Source organism: Mauremys reevesii, linkage group 5, assembly GCF_016161935.1.
Source record: "Mauremys reevesii isolate NIE-2019 linkage group 5, ASM1616193v1, whole genome shotgun sequence".
In the NCBI taxonomy this organism is placed as follows: domain Eukaryota; kingdom Metazoa; phylum Chordata; order Testudines; family Geoemydidae; genus Mauremys; species Mauremys reevesii.
In genome coordinates this window covers 37,840,430-37,866,804 of record NC_052627.1, presented here as the reverse complement: position 1 = coordinate 37,866,804, position 26,375 = coordinate 37,840,430, and the positions used below count along the sequence as shown (strand labels likewise).

The window sequence follows — 26,375 nt, the reverse complement described above, 5'->3', positions numbered from 1 at the left end:
GAAGCTGCTTCCCTATGGTATGTGTTGATTATTCCAAATTTGTCCATTAGGGGTTTCTTGTGCCTTTTCTGAAACATTTGGTATGGGTGGAGGTCTGAAATAAGTTCTCCATGGTTTAATTTAATTCTTCCATATCTTGCTGAGATTACTAATATGTATAACACAAGAATTGTATATAGTACTATCACTGAGTATAATAATCCTATGATTTCCTTGAGAGATTTTGGCAACACTATGAACCATTATGCTGAACCACACGTGGTCTGGCATGATACCACAGACCCAAGATGTAACTATTACCTTAGGGCCAAATTCTGACTCCCTTAGTCATTGAGATTAACTCAGACTACTAATGGAATAAGGATGTCAGACATTCAAAATGAGTAAGGTCATAAATAATCCTTAATATATACATATGATTCCTATCATTTTAAATACCCGCTTTTCATTCGACCTCCAGTCTTATCCCAAACCTAGTTTGCCCTCCTGTTCTCCTTCCCACCCATCATATTCTTGAACTTTCTTGCATCCAACCCATTCCATCAAAGGCTGATGGTTGGAATTTTAGTAATATTCACATTCCAAAAGAGGCGTAGTAAATAATATGTCTTTATTCTGACCACTTTCTTATTACCTACTTCTCTGGAGTCACGTTCATATCAACTCAAGTACTGAACAGTAATAAGGAGATAAACATCAATTTGTATAAGTCTATTCCAGGCTTCCATGTGTAATCAGAATATAAAGTGTACTTTGTACACTGCTGTTATTTACATTTCTATGCATACCTCCTAGTTGTGAAACCTATCTCTTGGTTATATATATACAATATGCGTAGAGGTTTGTCTTCCAAGATGCATGTTAGGAATCTGTGAAATGTACATTTTAGAAGGTACTGAGATTGAATCAGGTCCATATTGCCTTGAATCAGTAGATTTGATGATTTAATGTCACTTAAAGAGCTGCCTGTTGTAACCTTTTTGGGAAGTTACAGGAAATGCCGAATGCAGTGCACAGGTTTATTTATACCTAGAAATCTTAACCCATTGCTGCACTTTTCTTTAATGCTGCAAGAAACTGTAAAATTCTGTCTGGATGTCTGGCTAATTATTTACTTTGTTGTTTATTATTATTAGGGTTGGATGAATTTCCTCTGCATAATTCCATCCCCAGTAAAACCTCATGGATCTGAATGTGCTACTGACTTAAATGATGGTGCTTTCATATTCCACCTTTCAAAAGACTTTTGAGAAAAAAAGCAGCAGAGTAGAATGAGAAAGAAATTAAAAAAAACCCAAAAAACCAGAAGAAAATGGTTCATCATACAGGAAAAGTGAAAGCCAGCTATAGGGCTCTATTCGTTACAGCAAAGTGAATGCACACATCCCGAGACCATTCAGATGCTCACTACTACAGGCTATGCTTTGCAACAGAGTGGAACCCAATACACTTATAGTGCCCACTGTTTCACCCGTAGCAGTTATCCTTTTCCTGAGAAGTCTCCCTAATACTCTATCACAAAGATGTCAAAACTCATTTATAGGCTCACACCATTAGGGAGTTTTCACAATCCTGTGCAGCAAACCTCTCCCCTTGAACTCACTTAATGCATAACTTTAGAAGCCCTGATGTGTGCCATTCTTTTCCCTCTTAAGTAAGTCAGTTTGTTGTGCATCATTATCACACAGCAGTTATCTCCTGTTCTTCTCCCTACACTTGAGCTTGGAGCAAATTCATTTTGCACATAAAATGATATTTGCAAAATAAAAAGTTCTCTGTTGTAGTATTATCCTGTCAATCTAGCAGTATAGATTTGAAAATGTGTGCTCCAACTCCACATTTTCATTAATTATTATGGTCTTTCCATCTGGTCTAGTTGTGGTATAATCATGAAACACACATACACAACTCACATACAGCCCCCCCCCCCCAATTTTCTGCCTTATACAACAAGCATAGTACAACTAAGGATTATTTGAAAGATGGCTCCACATTCAACAGCCACCTTTATGCCATATATAAGTGAGAGTGCCTGGTCTTGGGTGAAGAGATAATATATCCTGGCTCCAATACCCTTCTTTTCTGCATAGTATCAAGTAATCCCTGTGTATATCGAGTGATTTGGGCCAAGCACTTACTCAGGAGGAGTAACTCACTGGAATAACAGGCATAGTACCACAGCTCCTGGCTTGAAACTTGCAAGCTGAGCAAATTGTATATAGAAACCACTGATGCAGAATTAATGTAAATCAGGATGCCAGTTTTTCAGTTCCTTCTCGTCTTAACAAGACTCTAATCCAATTATAGTAAATATTTGAAATATTGATGAGAAGCAAAAATCAAGTAAAGTGTTTAGAATAACCCACACTCCAACTCATTTTTTAAATACGTTGTAGCAGTGAATTAAAACCAGCTGCCACGGGCTAAATATAATAAATGAAAATAAACATTTCACTAAAGCATTCTTTCTTTTAAAAAAAAATCCTTAAAAGCTAGAGAGATAAACTTAACCTACTACATAGATAACACTGGAAATATTTTAGCACAGAGTAGATTATTTGATTACATTAAAAAATGAAACATTGCCACTTTAAATCAGAATACACTAACGTTAGAATGTTTTATACTTTTAATGAAATTTTAGAGGCAATCACTGATGAGTATGCAGAAGTCATGTCTGCTGCCAACACTGTCAGTTTATATAAATGCCTGGTGGGGAAACCAATATTAATGGCTGAAAGATCTTTGTACCCTACAGCTATGTTCAATTGCTAAGATATTATAAGCAGTCATGCCAGGCTGTATGCCCTGTACTCCTGCCAACTTGTGAATGTATCTTTCAGAAGAGCACCATAAACAGACATGAATGCATGCCTGCCTTTGTTGTTAGAGCCTTCTGTCAAGATCTTTAAAGCAAACATGTTGACTAGAGAGTTAAGATTAAATGGCTATCTAGACGAAATTGTACGGCACTGTTGAAGGCCTTTTATCAGGAGGAATTGCTGAGAGATTTTATTTTCTTTTTCATATGTCCTCATGTATAGAGTCAAGTGACAATATGGTTTATATATTAGAATGAAAATACGTCATGTGTTTTAAATAAGACTATTTTAAGGACCACATTGTTTTTGTGTATTATATACTATCATCAGTTTTTAGTCAACAAAATACGGTATTAAGTACAATAGAAGCCAGAGTGTGGAAATTTTGCCTCGGAGAATTTCATAGAAATGGTGCAACGTATATTTTATTTTATGTTACAGCATGTTTGTTAGTAGTTACTAGCACCTAGGGAGTACCCAGACTCGTTTAACTGGGCATCTTGAATTCACAATCATTTTGAATAGTTTCTAATATTTTCAGGACATTTAAATAATTAAGTGCAAAAAAAATCAAAACGAAAAAATGGGTATTATTTAGTTTATATTAAAGAGGGTAGAGTTATGTCTAAAAGTCTAAAATGCTAGGGCCTAATCCAAAGCCTGCTAAAGCCAATGGAAAGATTTGTCAGGACACAGTGTTGCAGGGGTTCCTCCTTTTTAATGCCCCTTGTGTCCTGGTTCCACCATGGTCTTTTGTTTCCGTGGCCTTGCCCTCCAACCAGGTCAGCTCTCAGTCCAGTCTCCTCCTGGGGTTAACAGAAAACTAATTAAATCTAAACACAAAATAGACTGACTCCTGGCCCTTAAAGTCCATGCTACAAACACTGGTCCTTCGCAGAGGACCTCAATACTAGGCCCCTGACTGACTGGGCCAGATTTCTTGGGGTAGAGCAGGGAGACTCTTCTTTCCTGTTCTGAATTCACCCAGAATTGGTCCCTAATAACAGCAGCCAGCTCCTTTATCTGCCCTGCTGGGCTCTGACTGGCCTCCATCTGCTCTCAGCCTTTCTAAGTACCTGAGAACCAACTCTCACTAATTTTCCCTGCAGTTTATCATGGGAGGCTGGTCTAGACCACCCCCAGAGATCACATCTCACTGATCTTCCCTTCTAGCAGGGCACTTTCTTAGGGTGAGGTGTGCCAAGGTGGTGGCAACTTCAGCAGGGGCAGAGAATGCCTGGTACACCTCATTACAGACTCCCATTGTTTTCACTGGACTGCCAATGCTAGTTCCACTTCCAAGACTTCTTCAGTCTGTAAGAGTGATGCATCAAAAATTAAACAATGCACATTATTACTCTACACTGAATGAACATTCAACAGAAGGCGTTATCCAAGTAGCCGTGTCACTATACACCTGTATATAAGACTAAGCCCTGATCCTTAGATGCATAACCTTTCAGTTGTATTTACTTGATGAGCACAGGATGCATTTTATAGCACAGGGGAGGCACTTTGTTTTTACAAGCAGTACCAAATGCAGTAATATTGTGATTATTCCCTTTTGGATGATTAATAAGCCTTTTTGTTTCAATAATAAACTGTATCTGCATTAGCCAATCATAGATTAAAAGGTTATAAGGTTTAAGCCATTTGCCAGTTATGATGTAGCTACCAGCCAGCAACAGTTGGGCAATAAACTTTTGGTTGTAAATGTTTTCATGAGCAGTAAGTTCATGGCCAAAGCCATAACAACAGTGACAAATTCTCATCCACAATATAATCTAGCAATATAGTTCCTTTCAAAATAAAGCAATACTTCAACATTAAAGCATCTTATTCATCATCAGTCTCTGGGTTAAGTCAGAGAGGTTAGGACTAAAGTTGAGCACACTTTATAAAGGTTCATCCACCTGACCTGAGATTTGCAGTCTCAATGCAACTGCCAGCATAGCCTGATTTCATCCTGGTTCTATTGCCCATTTTTAATATCATTTTAGATTGGATCTTCATGCAAGCATTTAGCATCAATCAAGAGAGTACTGTAGAATTCAGTCCCCATTTGCTCAAATATCACTTTCAGTAGTGTGACATCTGATAGCTTCTGTAACAGACCTCAGCCCCTTGCCTCTGTGATTTACTAAACCCATCTGCACACCTGGTAGCATGTTAAGTGTACCTCAAACTTGAAAGAAGGCATAAAGGTGTGTTAAATGCTAGACTCACAAGTGCCCATAACCAGTGACTTCCCAATAAGCACTCTCTACTTATCAGACTTGTCTATGAAAGGCCTCTCCTAAGGCTGGCAGGAAAATAAAAAGTGCCAGCTCTGTAGTGCCCAAAGTCTAGATTTTAGAAAATGTAAGCAGAGTAATTTCTAATAATAACCCACAGCACCAACCAGATAAAAAGGGGAAAAGTATAACTTTGCAGAAAAGGATTCCTCAAATCTAGTTCTTGAAATGTCCATTTAAATCTGACTTTATTTGAAAGAAGATAATATATTTGTCCTATGGTCTCATAGGTTTGGGTTTAGCTGCTCTTTTAGAAATAAGGCAACTTCCTCTAGGGCTGAATCCTGCAGTCCTGGCCACTCCTTCCCTCTCTATCTCCCATCTATGCTAACTCTTTTTTGTCTGCTGAAATTTGTATTTCAGACAAGATAATGTTAATGAAACAGTAGTGCATTACAAATCATGTCCTCTTCTTTTCCCCATGCAAAAATATGTCTTCTAAATGTTTGCAGCACCAATCTTATTCAATTTATTCATAAATGATCTGGAGAAAGGGGTAAACAGTGAGGTGGCAAAGTTTGCAGATGATACTAAACTACTCAAGATAGTTAAGACCAAAGCAGATTGTGAAGAACTTCAAAAAGATCTCACAAAACTAAGTGATTGGGCAACAAAATGGCAAATGAAATTTAATGTGGATAAATGTAAAGTAATGCACATTGGAAAAAATAACCCCAACTATACATACAACATGATGGGGGCTAATTTAGCTACAACAAGTCAGGAAAAAGATCTTGGAGTTATCGTGGATAGTTCTCTGAAGATGTCCACGCAGTGTGCAGAGGCGGTCAAAAAAGCAAACAGGATGTTAGGAATCATTAAAAAGGGGATAGAGAATAAGACTGAGAATATATTATTGCCCTTATATAAATCCATGGTACGCCCACATCTCGAATACTGTGTACAGATGTGGTCTCCTCACCTCAAAAAAGATATTCTAGCACTAGAAAAGGTTCAGAAAAGAGCAACTAAAATGATTAGGGGTTTAGAGAGGGTCCCATATGAGGAAAGATTAAAGAGGCTAGGACTCTTCAGTTTGGAAAAGAGAAGACTAAGGGGGGACATGATAGAGGTATATAAAATCATGAGTGATGTTGAGAAAGTGGATAAGGAAAAGTTATTTACTTATTCCCATAATACAAGAACTAGGGGTCACCAAATGAAATTAATAGGCAGCAGGTTTAAAACAAATAAAAGGAAGTTCTTCACGCAGCGCACAGTCAACTTGTGGAACTCCTTACCTGAGGAGGTTGTGAAGGCTAGGACTATAACAATGTTTAAAAGGGGACTGGATAAATTCATGGTGGCTAAGTCCATAAATGGCTATTAGCCAGGATGGTAAGAATGGTGTCCCTAGCCTCTGTTCGTCAGAGGATGGAGATGGATGGCAGGAGAGAGATCACTTGATCATTGCCTGTTAGGTTCACTCCCTCAGGGGCACCTGGCATTGGCCACGGTCGGTAGACAGATACTGGGCTAGATGGACCTTTGGTCTGACCCGGTACGGCCATTCTTATGTTCTTATGTTCATCTCATGTTCTATATGGAATGAACTCTACAGTGGTATGGAAATTGTTGAGGTAGCATGACTAGCCAAAATCCCAGTGACTATGGTTCCATAAGAAAACAAGGGAAAACACTACAGATCTCAAGCCATATGCCTTGTATCTCTGTTTCAGTACTTCTACATGCTTCCTGATGACTACACTGCCCTCCCATCTATCGTGCTATTACCATGGCTGGAACATATCCATTTGGTTACTAGTCCACAGCCCTGTTGCATCAGTATGACGACTGTGATGTCTACTATTCATTATTGTATTTCCTTATTTCAAAGCATCCAGAAGTGCTTCACAAATATAGCCATATAAGACAGGTCCCTGTCCTGACAGTATTACAGTCTAAATGATGAATTTACTGGGCAAGTGAGGATATAATATGCTCCAGAAAGGAGCTTGATAGTGTTTTCAACTGTTATGGAGAATAGATGTAGCATAGAGGGCTTGGAAGGACAGATTATCCAAATCACTTTTGACCAAATTGAGTTTGAGATGATGGCCAGTCACCCAGATGCGACATCTGAGAGACTCAACTCATAGGAAATGTGTCCAGAGAGTAAACCAAGTAAGTATAAGCCTATACAGTGTTAACAGACCAGCTGAACTTGCAATAGTCATGCAGTCTTACATGTGTATAATAATGCTGTTAAAATGTATGAGGAGGTTGTCAATGCTATTCTATCAGATATAATAAGTGCAACTACCTGTATGAAATAGAAAGGTTGTCAGGCACTATCCATCCTCAAATTTAATAAATTCAGTTATTCTTATATTAATGAAGATAGAAACCTATGTAAGAAAGTAATGCTGCCTTCTTCAATAGTTGGGGGGTAGCCATGTTAGTCTGTATCCACAAAAACAACACTGAGTCTGGTGGCACCTTAAAGACTAACAGATTTATTTGGGCATAAGCTTTCGTGGGTAAAAAACCTCACTTCTTCAGATGCATCTTATGCCCAAATAAATCTGTTAGTCTTTAAGGTGCTACCGGACTCCTTGTTGTTTCTTCAATAGTGTTTCCATTTTCAACTGTTTACTGTTATTCCTAGAGTGCTTAGCTTCCAATGATGTCTTGAAGGCACAATTAGCGTGCTGAGTCCTTGTTGTGGTGAGTCAGAATTACAGCTTGTCAGCCATTGCAATAGCGGAGTGACTGGGATATGAAGCAAATGCTGCAGAAAAAAATGAAAAGGTTGCGGGGGGAAGACTGTGCCATCTAAAATGGCAGTCTTGGAAAGGCAACAGGAATGGCATAAGGACAAAGACAAAAGGGAAAATAGTAATTAACAGAAGATGAAGGTAAATGCATGAACGTTATTTAAAAATACAACTGTTTAGTAAAAGCAACAAAGAATCCTGTGGCACCTTATAGACTAACAGACGTCTGTTAGTCTATAAGGTGCCACAGGATTCTTTGTTGCTTTTACAGATCCAGACTAACATGGCTACCCCTCTGATAACTGTTTAGTAAGAGATTCAACTTAAGCCTTTTTTAAAAAAAATAGAAGGACAAACTTTAAAGAACAGTTTAAAATTAAAATCATGTTAAAGACCAGAAAGAGGTGAAAATATCAGGGAGAGATGTAAAATACAGCTGGAGAAGGAAACAGCAAGTGAAAAATCAGTGACCGTATTACAAGAAAAGGCTCATTTCTAAAAGATAAGTCCATAGTCTACCTCAATAGCCTAGAAGTTAAGGAATTCCAAGAAAAATGTGGCAATTGATTTTTGGTTAAAAAAAAAGGCCAGAGTGTGACATGCTTTCTCATATTGAATAGTTTCTTACACTGATATCAATGGAGCAGTTATGGAATAAGGTACTACTTGGCGTGAGGGGAGGTACAATGGTTTAACCCTTCATTAGCAAAGTGAAGCATTCTAGGTTAATAAGGAAAATATTAAGTTTGATCTTTAGGCCAAATTTTTACAAAATACATGTGCTCACATATTGAATGACCCCCAACCTACATGCCACAAGAGACATTTTAAATTACCTGCTCAGAAATCTTACTTAACATTTCCCTTTCTATAAAACTGCCCATAAAAAAATCATAAAATGTATAGCTAAAAGACACAAGTGGATGGTCAACAAACCATAGCTACATGTCACATGGGAACCATGCCTTTATGTAATGGAGATGGTAGTGAGATAATAATTCTGTACTAATAATATATTAATCCCAAAAGCCAGAAAGGTTGAAAATGTTGTGTCTTCCTCTAACTCACTCACATAGTAACATTAACGGGAACATTCATTTGAATGAGAGGAGTTGGAATATTAGAGGTTCATCAATACAAGTTGTAATAAAACCCACTAGAAGAAGGTAGGTGGTGTTCAGAATGACAAGTATCCCAACAGCAACATTACTCAGGTCCATATTTTTGGATGTGCCTGAAGAAAACATGGAACAGCTCAGGGCTGGGTATAAAGGTTGCTTTAAGACACTTTTGCATTTTCACAATTATGGTGCCAGTCAACAGGCACAAGACCCTACATGTTGCTCCAGCTGCTGGGGGTCACCTACACATAAGGAAGCTCCTTTCACACTCCCTTTAACTTAGACATGCCCTCTACTCTGGTGGCCATGAGGGGTGGGGATATATGAACATCTATGTCAGTTCTCTACCATTTGAGGGTTCTCTTACACAAAGAAAATCCTCAGGTAATTTGCTCCACCTTGGGTTGGGTTTAAGTCTGCTTTGAGCCTGGAGGAATGGGCCCAAACTTTTCATAGTGATTCAGTCCATTTTTAATTGTGATACATCTGGAAAAAAAAGATACAAAAAGGGAGGTAGAAGTGGAAAGATTAGGAATAATATGGTATATTTCATTGCTACCAGAAAGAAGAAATGATAAGCTTTTAGCAAAGCTCTGGTCATTAAACTGACACACACCATTCATTCGATATGCCAAAAAAGCTCATTTTCTTTAGATCATGACTAATGAAATTTGTTAGCAAATCAATTAACATCCAACAATTATTTGTGTATGTCTAAAAACCAGATCTTCTGGGCCCTATTCACCACTCCCTTATAACAGTTATAGGCTGCTGTTACTGCAATCCTACTTTCTGTATTAAAATCATATTGGTGTAAAGTTGCTGTAATGGAGGGAAAAATCAGGCCCTCAGTTTGGTTGGTTTCTGTACGTATTTATATAAACAATTCTTGTTTGTTTATGGAACAAGACTGTTGATGGAATCCAGAGACAAATACTATTTCTTAGAAAATAAATTATTTCCTGATTTAGTGAATATGCTATTGAATACACACACACACACACACACACACACACACACACACACACACACACACACACACACACACACACACACACACACACACACACACACACCATTGACTGGATTGAAAATATACTTGTATTTTTTCCTCTTTCCCCGTACATATAATTATAAAAATGTTGACAGCTTTACTTTTTTATTATCTAAATAGTTGCACATCAATCTGCAGAAGAATATCCACATGGGAATCCATTTAAAACAATAAAGGAAGCGTTCACCAAATGTTCGGCAAGAAAGGCTAACATTTTGAATATATTTGGGAGACAAGGACAGCACTGAAGCAGCTACTTCAGTCATCATGTGGTCCTGTCTGAAGAGACAAGCCAGATGTTAAATACTTGCTTCTGAGACTCCGCTACCTGTGGGGAATTCTGCTCTTTGGAATTTTTTTTAAACAACAAATAATTTACATAGCAAATACACAACCAAATAGGTTTTAAGAGCACTTTCACAGTTCAGCTTTAAAAAGCACAGCCCTTGTCATTGTGAAAGTAGACTGGGCTCCTGTATCCCAATTATTTGTGAATAATGACAGCTCATTATGAAAAGCCAAAGAATGACAATACCAGATGTGGAGTATCACAAAAGAGGTTGTCAGATACAGGGTATTTGGAGAGGAAATAAATGACTCTTTGTATTCTGTTCAAGAAAAAGTACCACTGTAATAAGAAGATGGGGGAAGGATGTTGTGTTTTCTGTGTCCTTTTATTTTTCCATAAGAAATGAATGGAGCTGGATATTAATATTGCTGTGTTGTTTTTCAGCAGCCTGGAAGATGCCTGCAGTTGTGAAAGGTTATTGGGGTTGGTTGCTCATTAGTCTTCTGTCGTCTTTTAAACAGACAAAAGCCAAATCATTGGCATTGTAAATTGGTACAAGATGCCATCAGCATATAAAGATAAAAGCTCACTCTTTGACACTGATTGGCCAGCATCCAGATGTCACCCTATTTCTCCTGGCACAAGAAACAAGCTCCCTTACATGCATACCACCTGCTAGTTCTTTTTTCACTCTAGAAACATACTATAATTTACTATAAACAAGTAGACTACACTATCTAGCATAAACAATATATAAGGCCAAAAGGCAGCTTACAAAATTACCAGTTTCTCTTGTGCATTGAATAGCATAACTGTAACTCATTTGTGCTTTGAACAAAATGGGAGAGTAATGTTACAGGTGCCCTTCAGTCTCTGTTGTTTGCTCCTAAAATATAGTTTCCATTAGCTAAAATACCATTTCTGTTCCAGCCAGAATAAAAGTTTAAAACTGATGGTATAAAGCCAGGAAACAATAAATGTTACATTATTGCCAAGTACTAGGCTCCAAATAAAGACATAATCAGAGGCCAAACGTGTAGTCTTAAACACCTTGCAATACCAATGGCTTGTATGATGTCTGTGCAGGATATAAAAAAGCACAGAATTTGGTCCACTGTTTACAACTGAAATTGGCTACAGCTTTTCTTAAATAGACAAATAAACCAGACCAACTGACCCAGGGCCACCCAGAGGGGGGGGCAAAAGGGGCAATTTGCCCCGGGCCCCGGGCTCCGCAGGGGCCCCCAAGAGAAGAGCGGAGGCTCCCGCCTCCGCCCCTTTCCTGGAGCCTCAGTGCATCAAGCGCCGAGACTCCGGCGGAGCCCCTGAACCCCGCCCCGAGCGCCGTGGTGAGCGGGGCGGGACTGGGAGCTCCAACGGGGCCTGAGCGCCGTCCCGCTCAGAGCGCCGTGGGGAGGGGGCAGGGCAGCTCCCTCCGCTCGGCGTGGAGCTCCCAGCCCCGCCCCCTCACCACGCGGCTCTGAGCGGGACGGCGCTCAGGCCCTGCCGGCGACGCGCTCGGTAAGAGGCCGAGGCCGGGGAGAAGCCGGGGCCAGGCGGGGGGGGAGAAGCGGCGGCCGGGGCCGGGCGGGGGGGAGAAGCGGGACCCGCCGCCGTCGAAGCGCAGCCCGGTCTTCGGCGGCGGGGGGCCCCTTCTGTTCCGGGACCCGCCGCCGAAGTGCCCCGAAGGCCCGCGGCGGGGACCCCCCCCGCCACCGAATTACCGCCGAAGACCGGGCGGCGGGTCCCGCTTCGGCGGTAATTCGGCGGCGGGGGGCTCCCGCCGCGGGTCTTCGGGGCACTTTGGCGGCGGGTCCCGGAACGGAAGGGCCCCCCGCCGCCGAAGACCCCGGGCCCCCGGAATCCTCTGGGCGGCCCTGAACTGACCATGCAAACCAACCAAACTGAATAAAGTAGACCAGGCAGGCAATTCTTGCTGAACTTCAACCATGACACTGATAACTGTGATATTATAGAATCTGTGGGTTCTCTAAAATCTTTGGCCCACACTACAGTATACAACACTGAAACGGTTTGGTGTGTGCAGGGAGATCATTCATTGTTAGAAATTCTAAGTCTGTACAAGTTAACTACTATTATGATTAGTATTATTGTAATGCCTAGAGACACCAACTAAAATGGAAGTATGCAATTGTGTTAGGCACTATAAAAGCAAAATATGAGATAACCTCTAAGAATTTATAAACTAAAAAGACACATTAGGCAATGAATGTGAAAAAGGAAGGAAATGCACAGACAAGGCTTTCAAACATCCTAAACTATGTGAGTTTTGCCATTGACTTTAATAAAACAAAAAAAACCCCTCATGAGCAGATAAATAAAAAGTAAATAAAATTAATAGGTTGTAAAAGGTCAGGTTAATCTTATCTAGCAGACATATGCACTAATCATTGTAGGGTAATTGCACAGCATCACTACAGAGCACAATTAAACTTGTTTGGATGCTTTAACTACACATTTTCACACTTCCATATGTCTGGAATTACTTTAAGTTTAACCTTAATGCTGAATTTCCTGGATTTGAAATGCTCATTATAGGGAGAGTGCATTTACTGGCTTGCTGGAGGAAAAGAAATAGCGCTTTACAGGCAGGGGGTAGAAGATTGTCTCAGAAGTTGCTGCAAAAGGAGGAGTGGGTCAATGTGACGGTGCTGACTCATCCCCAGGGACTAGAAGGGCTGGGGAGTTGATAAGGGGTAAAAAAACCCGGTGGAAGAAGACACTTTTCCCTGGGGAAAAGCAGTTCCCACCCATCCTCCCTTTGAGGTGGCAAAATACCAGGTTTGGTCAGGACCTGCTGCAGGCATCACGCTAGCTGCTCCTTTCTAGCGGGGCCGGGAAGGAATTTTCCCCTCACCACCAGATTGTCCTAGGTAGAATGCTTTTTTTTTCACCTTACCAACAGCGGGTTCGGGGGCGGGGGGAGGGGATTTTTTATGTGAGTAAGAAGGGAGTTAGGCTATGATATTGCAACTCATTATGTAACTGTGGGGCAGACATCCAGAACAGGTAATCCATAGGGAAAGGATAGGGTGACCAAGGAGGTGTTTGTTAAAGGAGTGGAGCAGGGTGGATAGAGGTTTGGGGCTCTTATGCCTGGCATGGCAGGGAGCCAACTCCCCTTCCTTATAGCCCACCTTAACCCTTGTTCAAGGAGGGGACAGTAAGGTCCCATCAATGGGTTAGCTGGGGAACTGGGATGGAAAAAGACTAGGGGGTGTCAGAAGCCCCCAGGGTAGATATTGAATGATCTTGGCATTACCTGCATTGTACACTTTTATCTATTGGGTAGTCCCAGACAACTAATAATTAAGTTGTGCCCTGATTAAAACCATATCATGTGTCTCCTGTCCATCTTTCGGTATTACTTTTTAAACGGTATGAGTTCTTTTTTAGGGGGAGCTCACATAACATTTATAAAATGTTGAGGTTTTTGCCAGAGTTTATAGATTTCCTAATTTTTTTTTCTTGTGGTTTTTTTCTGCCCTTTCAGGACTGTGACTGTGCAAACTCATCTATATTAGATGACTATAATGTACTTGTCAATGACCTATCAACTGTGGGGTTAGTATGGCAAGCACAGGCCTCCTTCCATAGAGACAGGAAATCTCACCTCCAGAAAGTGCCACACAATAGATCCTGGAGCAGGAATCATAAATTGCCTTTAGCTGTTATCCCCATCAAGGATGTCTCTTTCTAAAGGAGATAACCTTAAAGAAGTTCTAAATAAGATTTTATTTCTCCATTTTATTATTGTCCAAAAGCACAACACTCAGGGCCTCCTTGACCACACTTACATGGAACTTTCACTGAGGTCAATGGGAATTATGTGCACATAGCAGAGAGAAGTTGTCTTTAACGAAGTGTTCTCATCTCAGTACCTTCAACTAGGAATGACAACTTGTCTGTATGATGATCACTTGCAAATAAAACAAAGGAGCTTTTAATGCAAAAAGTTGTTTTTGTTTGAAACTTTGGAATCATTATAGGAAATTCTGACAGAAGACTCTGAGACATGAGCACGCATAAATGAACAGAGCATTGTTCACATCCACATCATTGGCAGTCTCGAGAGGAATAAGGTTTGGAAAATAAATCTATTTTTACAAAGAGACTGATCTGAAGTTATTCAAGTTAGAAAACTTAACTAACAGTGACAGACAAAGGTACTTACTAGGGTAACTTTAGTTGAAATCTGTTCAGTTTGTAGGCTGCTCAGGAAACAAGACACTGCATTTAAGTTTAAGACCATTTCACACTTTTCCCTGCAGAAATATACGTTTAATTTAACAGTCACAATAACAGGGGAGACGGCATCACATAGTGACTTTTCTGCCTGAAAACTGTTCAGAAGGGAGATGGTTGCATAATTACAGGATGACAGTGTATTACATTCAGACCAGCTGGGCATGATGATATTAAAATGAAGATTTAAAAAAAAAATCAACCAGCTCTATAAAATTCACTTTTTCCAGAGACGGAGAACAAGCCTGAGCTTCACTTGGAGTTCCAGATGTGATTCACTCTGCATCTCTCAATATTTTGAATGATAAGGAATAAATGTTAAATTTTAAGTTTCATCAGAATTGTGAAGATTATGAAGAAGACAGGTCTCATTTATTTGTTTTGACCTATTACATATATTGAAAGTTGTTGAATTTTCTGTATTTGCTTAGGTAATTGTACTGATATAATATAAATCAGAGGGAAGATAAGAGTTAATTTCATTTATAGTTACTGGTGAAGATGCAACGAGTTCATATCTCATACAAGAGAATTTCAAAGCATTTGTAAATAAAACCTCTGGCATGTCTATATTTTGAGCAAATTAGTTCTTAAGCATATGTAAGATTTTTCTTTTGTTTTCTCCAGCTGCTTCTGAAGCATATATGAGAGAGAGGGAGAGAGAGAGAGAATTTATTTAGAGCAAGAAGGAGGGTGGAAGAAAATTTTTGAATCAATATATAAGAAAAATTAAATATTTTTCTCTTTCTTCTTTTTTAAAGTCTGTATATTTGGACTTCTGTAGTTTTTAATGTATAGCAAACTGACAAATCCCTGGAGTGAAATCCTGGCTCCACTGAAGTCAATGGTAAAACTCTCACTGACAATAGTTGGACCAGGATTCCCTAATAGGAGTCAAGAACATAAGCCAAGTAAAAAAAACGGCTACGTAACAAAACAAAACAAAAAAAACCCAAAACAAGAAAAAACCATATTATACGGGAAAAGCTTATAAACAATTTAAAAAAAGAGTCAGGAGACAAGGAAGATTTGCTGTTCTAGAGCTACTTTATGTGTCTCAGATAATGTTTATTGCATGCTTTATATTTATAGTTAATAATCTTCAAAATGATATATATTACAGGCAGGGCTGGGAGCATCACCTATCATTAAGATTGCCTTACACTTCCTTGTTTTTAGTTACTTACAACTTTGTCAATCTTTAACTCTTTGCTTTGAAATGTTCCATGTCGGATGTCTCCGTCAGCCTTAATTCTTTCAGAACATTTTGGCCAGATTTGTTCACCCATTTTTGAGAATGAGTCTCTAGAAAAGTATTTTGGTTTGCACCTGTTAAATATTTCTGGTGATGTTTCCTTTGAACAACTCTTGTGCACCCATGCTTTGGAGCAAGGGGAGTTGAAATCTGGCAGAGGTTGGCCTTTGTGTCAGGGATGTGTCTTTTGCCATCCTTGTGAAAATCTACCCAAATTTGGCCAACTAATAAGTCTTTAGATAAACACAGTTTGCATATTCTCAGTAGAGACTTAGATTTTAGTAGCTAAATTCTCAGAAGATTCCATTCACAATGAGCATGATCTCACACTGGGCTCAGCAGGATGTTTCCTACAATTGCAGCTCTGGGCTTCTGCAGCCCTTGCTGAGTCTGGATTTGGACACATGAACTGAGAGTAGGGAGATTGGGACTGGGAGTTAGGGTTGGGGTTGACTTGGACTGTAAGTCAGGCAGAGAAATGGGGTTGGTGTTTCTGGGAGCCAATAGGTAGCGGGGATGATCAAAATTTTATGGAGAGCCAGGTGGGAGTGGGACTGAAAGCCAGTTGTGCAGGAGGAAAGAGATAAGTCGAGGAGAGGAGAGACTGATGTAACCAGGAGCTGGCATTGAGTAACTAAGGATGTTGTCCACTGGACCCCGCCTGATATGTTGGAGAAGTTGGAATCGGTGTAATGAATTAGACAGAGAATTGCAGGAAGAGAAAGGAGAGTCTTGTGGTTAAGGCAGTTAAATGCTGCCCTGGATAATTGGATTGTATCCCTTCCTCTGCCTCAGAGTTCCTGTGTAATGCTATCCAAATCACTAAACCAAACTTTTCATGCGAGATCACTAATTGTGAGTTCTTGATTTTCTGAGTGCTTGATTTGAGACCTTATGGTCAAATTTAAAGAAGAGATGAGCTACAACTGAGGTCAATAGAATCTGTGCTTTGAACATATAAACTACTATATAATGCTAAAATCTTTAAAAATAAGGTCCTAGGTGCCTCAGATTGGGCACCCAAAATCATTGGATAATTTTTAGCTTGATCTTTCTATGGCTCACTTTCCTATCTGGGGATAATACCACTGGCTCATCTCACTTGGGTATTGATGAGCACCATAGAAAAGCCCATGAGGAAACCATTCTGATTTCACAGCAGAGTTTGAATAGTGTGGAGTAAATAAGGTGTGGGGTGACACATTGAACAGTGAGGAGAAAAACAAAATAATGAATGCTTCTCATTATGTGTATGAGGCATGGGTCCTGTGAGCATGTTAATAAAGACTTATTATAATATATCTGCATAAGTTGGTCAAGTTAACATTGCATGAACAACTTTAATACTGGCATTTCCTAACTTTGCAATCTTAATAATGTTCTTTAAGAACAGTCTTTTTGTGTGTAACAGGCTGTCCACCTACATCTCCATTTCTATCACATGAAAATCAAGAGATTTTGTAGTAGTTTCTCATGATTCAGTGTGTATGTCAGTGAGTACAAAAGGACAGCAGTTTGGTGTGACACAGGAACATTTTGATGCCAACTGGCAAAGAGCACAGGAGGTACATAAAGTTTTACAGGGATCACCTGTGTTGCATACATACAAATAATTTACTAAAGAGTGGCAAATGAGATCTCTACTGAGCAGTAGCCTACTGGTCACCATAATTCTGTCATGCGGTACAAAGTCAAATACCTTACTTACAGAAGAAGTCAAGTATATTATGTTAACATAATGCTCTCTACAGCGGGGAAAGTTCTTGCACGGGTTTTGTTGAACCGACTGATCACTCACCTGGAGCAGGGCTTACTGCCAGAATCACAGTGCGGCTTCTGCAAGGGGTGTGGGACTATTGACATGATCTTCGCTGCGCGTCAGCTACAGGAGAAATGTCAAGAGCAGAACCGTGAACTCTACACAACTTTTGTGGACCTCACGAAAGCGTTCAACTCTGTCAGTCACCAGGGCCTGTGGAGGATCATGTCGAAATTCGGCTGTCCAGACCGATTCACACGAATGGTACGTCAATTTCATCACGGTATGATGGCTCGTGTCCTGGATAACGGTGAAACATCTGAGGCCTTCCCAGTCACCAACAGCGTCAAGCAAGGGTGTGTTTTAGCACCCACTTTGTTTAGCATGATATTCTCTGCCACTCTGACTGATGCCTTTCAACACTGCACTGAAGGAGTAGGCCTGAAGTACCGAACCGATGGGAAACTATTCAATCTGAGGAGACTGTGTGCCATCACCAAGGTGAAGGAAACTGTACTTCGAGACTTTCTCTTTGCCAATGATTGTGCTCTGAATGCTAGTACAGAGCCAGAAATGCAAGCCAGTATGGACAAGTTTTCATCTGCATGCAACAACTTTGGCCTCACCATTAACATCAAGAAGACTGAGGTCATGCACCAGCCAGCTCCCCACACTCTGTACTCAGAACCGTCCATCACTGTAAATGGACAGAGACTTCAGGCAGTGGACCACTTCACGTACCTGGGCAGTACCCTTTCTCAAGCAGTGTCAATCGATGATGAAGTAAAGTGCAGAATTGCTAAAGCCAGCTCTGCATTTGGCCGATTGTGCTCCAACGTCTGGGAACGTCGAGGGATCAGCCTACCAACGAGGCTGAAGGTCTACCGAGCAGTGGTGCTTCCAACTCTGCTGTACGCCTGCAAGACGTGGACTGTCTATCAGAGTCATGCACGAAGGCTCAATCACTTCCACATTTCCTGTCTGCGAAAGCTTCTAAAAATCAGATGGCAGGACAAAGTGCCCGATACTGAAGTCCTTATCAGAGCCAGTCTGCCGTCAGTTCACACACTGCTGATGAGAGCCCAGACCAGATGGACCGGACATGTCGTGAGAATGTCAGACGAGCGCATTCCTAAACAGCTCTTCTACGGAGAACTCGCCCAGGGAAAGCGCTCCCATGGAGGACAAAAAAAGCTGTTCAAGGACACGCTGAAGACCTCTCTGAAGTCCCTTGAGATTAACACCGCCACATGGGAAACCCTTGCACTGAACCGTCCAGCATGGTGCAGCCTCATTCACACAGGCAGTAATACCTCTGAGGCGAGGCGTACTGCTGAGGCTGAAAGAAAGCGTGAGCTGCGCAAGTCCAGAGCTGCCCGCACATCATCAACAGTGCCATCACATGTCTGCCCGACGTGTGACAGGACGTTCCATGCCCAAATCGGACTGATCAGTCATCTTCGGACGCACAGAGTCCGGTCATTGAACGAATGAGTTGTTGAGGTCTTCATCAACAACGATGGACGAACATCATCATTATGTTAACACAATTATCTTTATCAACCAAACTTGTAATTGCATAAAAAAAAGATATCAAGTTAGTTTGTCAGCATCTATTTTCCATAAACCCATATTGATACTGGTCTGGACTTGATTCTTCTTTACCGGGCTATACTTTATTCTGCTTATAGGCTATCAAGTCCACTTTTAAACTTTTTTTTAATATAAATAGTTTTAATTTCTTAATTGTCTTGCTGTAAGGCAGGATTTCCAGATCTGGAATCGTTATGGTAGCTCTTTGCTGAACATTTTCCAATCCTTTTCAAATCCTTTTTGAAGTTGGGACACACAAACTGGATTTCCAGTAATGGTCTCACCAATTCTGTATACAGAAGCTACAACAATTCCCTACTGGAAAAATGGAATACATATATAAGAAATGTGTCCCCCCCAAAAAATGTGTCCCCATTTGAGATGCTTACCATGCCATCTCAGTAATCCTCTGCTTGTACACTAAAGGGTCACTTTTAGCCAAAAAATAGCACTTGAAATTCATGTTCCATCAATTATCCATCATGACCAAGAGAGCCTTTTCTGAGACATTGTTTTCCAGGATACAATTCCCCATTCCGTAAGTGTGCTCTACATTTTTTGTTCATTGATGGTTACGAGGTTTGCCATTTTATTTCAGTTTGGATGAGTCCTTAAATTCACTCATTTCTCTAAATTATCTACACTATTGAGTTTGTTAAATTATGCTAAAAATTTCATGGGAACAAGCTTCATGATGACATTCCTGTTACGATTCAAGAAATATGTATGGAAACAGCTATTCTATTTTACATCTCTTCTTCTGGTACTGGCTTGAAGCCAGAAGTCCAAAGGTCCACAACAATAAAAAAAGGAAGTTATCTGAATATTACAGAATTTCAAAAGAAGTTTGGTTCATCTCTATTTCTAAAGACAGGTGAAGGTTTGGGGATATTTTCTCTTTTTTTTTTCTTTTTAAAAAGGAAAGAAGTCTACTTACAACCTATATGACATTACGTGAGATGGTAGAAAAACCAAATAAGGGACCACAGGTTTCATAGAAGCAGGTCAAGGAATGCTCCTTTCCATGAAATATGATGTAATTCTAAACCTGAGTATTTTCCAGGAGCCACATAAGTGTGTGTTCATTTGGCCATGTTTCTCTTTCAGATCCAGATATCTCTGCATTTACAGATTAAAACCTGGAATGTAAGTAAAAATGTCACAGCAAGCTTTGCTATGCTCATCCAAACTAAACCTCTGAGCATTATTTGAAAACACTCCTCACCTAAGAGCTGCTTCAAACTTATTGTACATCTTAAAATCAAACCTAGGTTTACCAAGCATAGAATTTTCAGATATTTCAATTCTCCAAATACCCAGCCAATGCCACTTTCAACCTTAGTGGTTTTTCTGCTATAGTGCAATTTAGTGGCAGAAAATGCCACTTTAATTCTCTAAACTTAAAAAAAAAGAAAAAAAAGGTATGGACCTGATCGAAAGCCCACTGAAGTCAATAAGAGGCTCTGAACTGATTTCAGCTGGTTTAGGATCAAGTCTAATATGCATGAATAAATGCATTTAGAATAATTATAATTTAGTTCCAGTGCCTGCCAATAATTCTCATATATACTATGATTGCAAATCTTTAAATAGAAGGAAAATCAGGTGGGAAAAGACTAATTAAGCAATGTTTACAATATTTATGCTTTGTTCCCTGCATTTATATTTTTAATTATTTCTTACTGCATTCTACTGAATATGTATGATAGAAGCCATAAAAATGTATCTGCTCTATGTATACGTGGGAAAGAATAATGATAATCATAACACTTTTACAAAGTACTATAAAATAGAATAAGGTTAGTATAAAATTGTCTGTGTTTAAGCCACTAGGGAGTAAAAACCTGAAAGATAGGCCTAGCTAGTATCATGTTGCAAAATAAATAAATTTAAAAAAAACGAACAACAACAACAAAAACAGCAAACCAAACATCACAAAACAAAAAAATGCCACACCTTTTAAAATTGTTTTTGGTAAACAGAATCTATTTTATTTATCACTTGCTTTTCTATCACTAACCTGTCTTTCAGAAGGCGGGGAGAGATGCGTATGTTGATTTTTTCTGAAAACAGCTTTAAAAGGGCCATTTAACATTTAAGTAAGCTTATATCAAAATACAAATAAACACATTTAATTTCCATACAAACTGTTCTGACAAGCTGAATACTTCCTCTTTGCAATGTTCAAAGTAACAAAGCCCATATCTGAAGCATTTCAAATCCCTTCTGTCTAGTTCTGAAGCTCTCATACACTACATTTTGCTGTTTCTGAGGTCTAAACCTTTTGATATCTTCTAATGAGATTTTGGGACAAAATCTGTACCTTAAAAGTTCCAATTTCACTCCCAGTAGCACTTAAATTTGTGCATAAGTCCCATTCATGTCAAAAATAGGGAGGAATAATATTTTTAAAAATAGATTATTTTTTGTGATTTCATGCCTTAAGGTATCAACAAATAATTATTCCCAGGATCAAAAAGTTTATTTCAGTTTTTTTGTCAATCACTTTTTGTTACAACATCGCCCTGCTTTTTAAATGACACGGGGGCAGGGAGGGAAGGGGACTGGTGGTATAAGGAAGCTAAGTTCCACTCCAAGCAGATGGCCATTAACTTTCCCTGTAAAGAGGGCTTAGCTTTCTCTCTACACATATTTAAAACAAAAACAAAAACTTTCCGCCTACCTTAACTAGCTTCCCTCCACCAGAAGACGTTTGTGTGACACTACGTTTCCCATCTGTTCCATGAACCTTGTGCACTTTCCAGGTATCCTATCCAACTTTTCTTTTAAAGAGAAAGTTGTATGTGAAACAATGTGTCCAAATTACTCTAAGGCAAACAAAATTACACATTTTTAAAATAAAAAAGCTAGATTACTATTTAGGACACCCGCAGGAGGCACTGCAACTCCGAAACACACCTCTGAGTCACAATTCCTCTCCTGCTTCCTCCTTGCTCCCAGAGATTAGTAATTAACTGCTGAATAGTAGGTTTACCCACCCATTCCCCACCACTTTCTGTCCACCTGCTCCTGGGAGGGAGTAAGCAGATGTAAAGCCCCACTCACTTCATGTCCGGATCCAATCCCACACAGGGTTACTGGTGAAGATTCTTAATCCCTGTCATTCCCCTGCACGGATGCATAGATTAAGTCACAATGTAACCCATAGTAATAAATTGTTGTTTATTTTCTGGAGCTATCCATATATGTAGAGTGTGTTACCTACCTCATACATCTCAAGGGATTCTCCTGGGGAAATTTAAGGTCTGTGAAGGTCTCTTTTTTCAAAGAAAAACATGAAAGTCTTCCCTCCCACTGAAATGTTCAGCTGCCATAGGTAACATTTCACCAATAGTGATATCAAAAGCGGCATAGGTAATTTATTATAGTCTATCATCTAATTTGACAAACAACTCAGGGAACTGACACTGAGTTAATCCCTCCTCTGACTGGAATACAATTTTGTAACATGTTTACAGTGCTTCTACTACTGGAGCAGTCTTTTGATATTCATCCCTCTTCTTTTTGCTACAGAAGAAAGCGTTAATGCCAGCAATGATTTCTAAAGTGGTGATTTATGCTGGTTATGTCAGAGGGCCATTCGCACACATTCTGGGTCACGGTATTACATTATTCTCCAAACATCACCAATCTGATATTGATATATAAATCAACAAGCATGAGAGCATGGATTAGTAAGAACATGAAAATGCTAATGGATGCTATTATACCACCAGATACCAAAATTAGCCTTTATCATGGCAAAAACCTCTACTAGACTGCACATAGATCCTTAGTTTGACACCATTCCTAATGATGGAGAATGTGGGGGAGAGGACTGAGATTGTCATGGGGAAAGAGGGAAATGGTGCTGTGCAGGGAGGGGATTATGGAGTGAAGAACTGGCCTCCTCTCTCACATCATTGCCCCCAGTAACATTAACCCTTCCCCATACAGGCACACTCTACCATATCCCACAAATCTCAACACAGTCCTACAGTCTCATGACCCCTCAGACTCTATTCCACCCAGTAGCCTCCACACAAAGATCCAGTCACAAACACTGCATGACCTGACACCCAAAGCCAAGGCCCCAGTAGCTTTCCCACATAGTCCCCTTACTCCAGCTTCATTCTCCTATACATCAGACAGCTCGACAGATCATCATTCCCCCATCCACCACTCCCAGCCTCCTAGTGGCTTAAGAATCAGGATGGAGAGAAGTTATACAAGCATGTAACTTCCTATGTGAAGCGAAGCTGCTCACTGATGACAATGAACCACATCCCACATGCATACATCATCTGGCTCATCCCACCTTATGAGAGCTTGCCTCTCCATGCTGTGCCCTAAATACCCCACTTCCCAAATGCCTAGGCAGTCCCTCTTCCCCCACATGTCCCTCTCTTGGTAGGCTCCTGCTGATTTTAGAATCTCTGCTAGAGAGGAGTTAAACTATTTTTATTATACACAACATCCCCTCTTCCCCCCGCCCACAGAGCCCTGCTGTTCTCTTGCCTCCTCCATGTCTCCTTGACATGGTCCCTGGCCCCTATCCTTGTGTTTTCCTGAATGCCTAGGTCCTATCTTCAGCTGCACACAAGAAAGTAGCGTTACAGCACAAAATTTGTAATAACATTTATGAAGCAAAATAACTGATGGGCATCTAGCTAAAAACACAAGATACCACTTCAGCTTCAGACTTACCCTACCCACTGACATGCCCATATTATCCAATCAGCACTCATGCATATTTTGTGTGGAAGCAAGCGGTAGAGACCCATACTCAATATAGTGTGACCAGAACACCCCACTGGGTACACATGGCTATTTGGCATCCACTGAGTACTGAACAACATTCATCATCTCCACACATCTCAAATGGCTGTTCAGTGTCCTTCTTGAATTTCAGCAAACACATTATATGTGTAAGGATTAATCTGTCCAATTGGCAGTTGCACAGTTAGCTGACATCTCCAAAGTTTGTAGAGATGCAGAAGACTTCAAAGCTTGCAACTTACTTCATTTCCAATAACCAAACTTCTTATCCAGTGACTACAATAACCATAAAATACAATTAATTAACATTAAGTTCTAAGAACTGCAATTTTAGGGTGGTATCATACTCTTTCTTGGGATGCCTGGTTACTGCATGTGATTTTCAAAAAGTAGACATTTCAGATCTGTTAAATGTCTGTGTCAGCAATTATTTCTGCTTCACTTCTTGCTGCTTTGTGTGTAATTATTAATTATTTAGATTTTAGTCTGTTCAAAATATTTTTTCTCTTTGATATTTACTCTTACTCTTCATTTGTCACACCTTCTTGGTCACAGCTTCAAAGACATTGCAACTTATAATTTATAGTCAACATACCAAGGGATTTGGTACTGCCACTAACATGTAATTTCTATCTCCCCACAGTCAGTTACTGTGAAATGCCATTCAGTTACTTACTACAACCTTACAACTACAACTACAGCCTTACTTATGCAAAACTATTGTTTATTTCATAGGACTATTCACTTAGCACAAAAGAGGCAGAGGTCTAGGAAAATATAATCCTCTCCACCCCCTTTTTTATAGCCCATGAGATGCAGTAGTAGCTCAGCTTGCTGGACAGCCCCTTATATGGATTTGTGGCCACTGAATCTGACCAAGACATGGATCTATTGCCCATCTCCTTACTACCTGGTCCCACCTACAAATCTTTAACCTTGTATGTCCCTACAATGTGGGTGGCAGACTTTATTGCAACCTCTTTTATATATAACAGCAAAACTTTTATGGTTCCAGGCAGTGACTCTAAGTCAATGTGAACTCTTCTGGGTGATCAGCACTTTTGAAAATCAGCTTCACTTCATAATAGAGTGGGATTAGTCTTAGAGTAATGAATTATTCACCATGAGTAAGAGTTTGAGAATCTGGCCCAAAATTTGCTATCCATTGTTGTTGTTTTTTTCCCCCCTCTCACAAGCCTATGTGGCTTTATTAGAGTTACTGGAGAGAGAGAGAGAGAGAGAGAGCGCACATGAATTTTGGATCTGCAAAACTCAAATACAATATTAAGCATAGACCAAGATTAAGCCACCTTTACTTATCCTTCATCAAGTTAACCCTAATGATTTCAATGGAAATGCTTGAGAACTAATCCTGCTTAATGTGAATAATCATGGTAGAATCTGGCCTATATTAACGGAGCTATTAATTGAGCTACTATTGTTGTCTATTAAGGTTTGTTTTGTCACTTTGTATTATTAGCCAGTAAATCCTCATTGTTTCTTTTCAGATTCATTTTTGTTAGAGCTCTATTAACATCTTTTCCTCTTCTCAGAGATGCTTGTAGAAATCATATTAGACAGAAATGTTGTGTGGGGCTTAGTTCACACATTCACATATCCTAGTCTCCTGTGTGGTTTCATTATATTAAAGCACACCTTTAGGGTATGATCTGTCCTTGATACATGCACACAGCTCCCATTACATAATCCTGGTACATAAGAAATACAAAACTTCCATTAACATTAGTCAAAGCTGAATTTAGCTCTTAACTCCAATTGAAATCATTGGAGTCCAAACTGTCCACCACAAAGCTAATTAATAACTCGTTTACAACTTATCTTCTTCAAATATATGTGGTGATTAAGTTTTCAAGGAGATTTGATTATATGGAAAGCCCAAAGGGATAGTAAGAAGCTCTTTGTGAACTAGACAGCATAAAAATAATAGGCAAGATGAAATTTCAAATGTGGGTAATTATTTAAATAACTGTAGAACCAGATAAAGTTTGAAGACTTTTCTTGAAACCAGGCTCTCCAGGGGGCCGGGGGCAGAGACAGTTTGCCTTGGGGCCTCCTGTCTGAGAAGGCGCCAAATCCATGGAATTTGAGTGGCATTGTGATCTGGCACACAGGGTTGCAGCTGGCATGGACTCTTGAACTTGAATTGGGACCCTCCAGTGTGAACTCCTATGACCTCTCCTTGAACAAATGGGACTCTGTAAGGCTGCCAGGGTACATACTAGTGGATCCCAGTGCAGGATCATGTACATTGTGTTATGTATCTCTTAAAGCTTAAAAACAACCAAGTATTGGAGGTTTGGTTGGTTGCTTCCTGCTCCCAAGCCTTAATTGCCAAGTTTCTAGAAAATTTCTACTTCTGAGCTATAACTGCCTGAAAATAGTGGTTTAGAACAGAAATTTTGAAC

At 39.9% G+C, this 26,375-nt stretch overlaps 1 long non-coding RNA gene across 1 annotated transcript; it reads left to right on the top strand.

Annotated features, from left to right (window-relative positions):
• Window positions 1–26,175, top strand: LOC120405745. Its single transcript, XR_005598825.1, has 3 exons — window positions 1–17; window positions 20,278–20,316; window positions 26,082–26,175. It is a non-coding gene; the product is annotated as an uncharacterized LOC120405745 (long non-coding RNA).
• The last annotated feature ends 200 nt before the right edge of the window (window positions 26,176–26,375 follow it).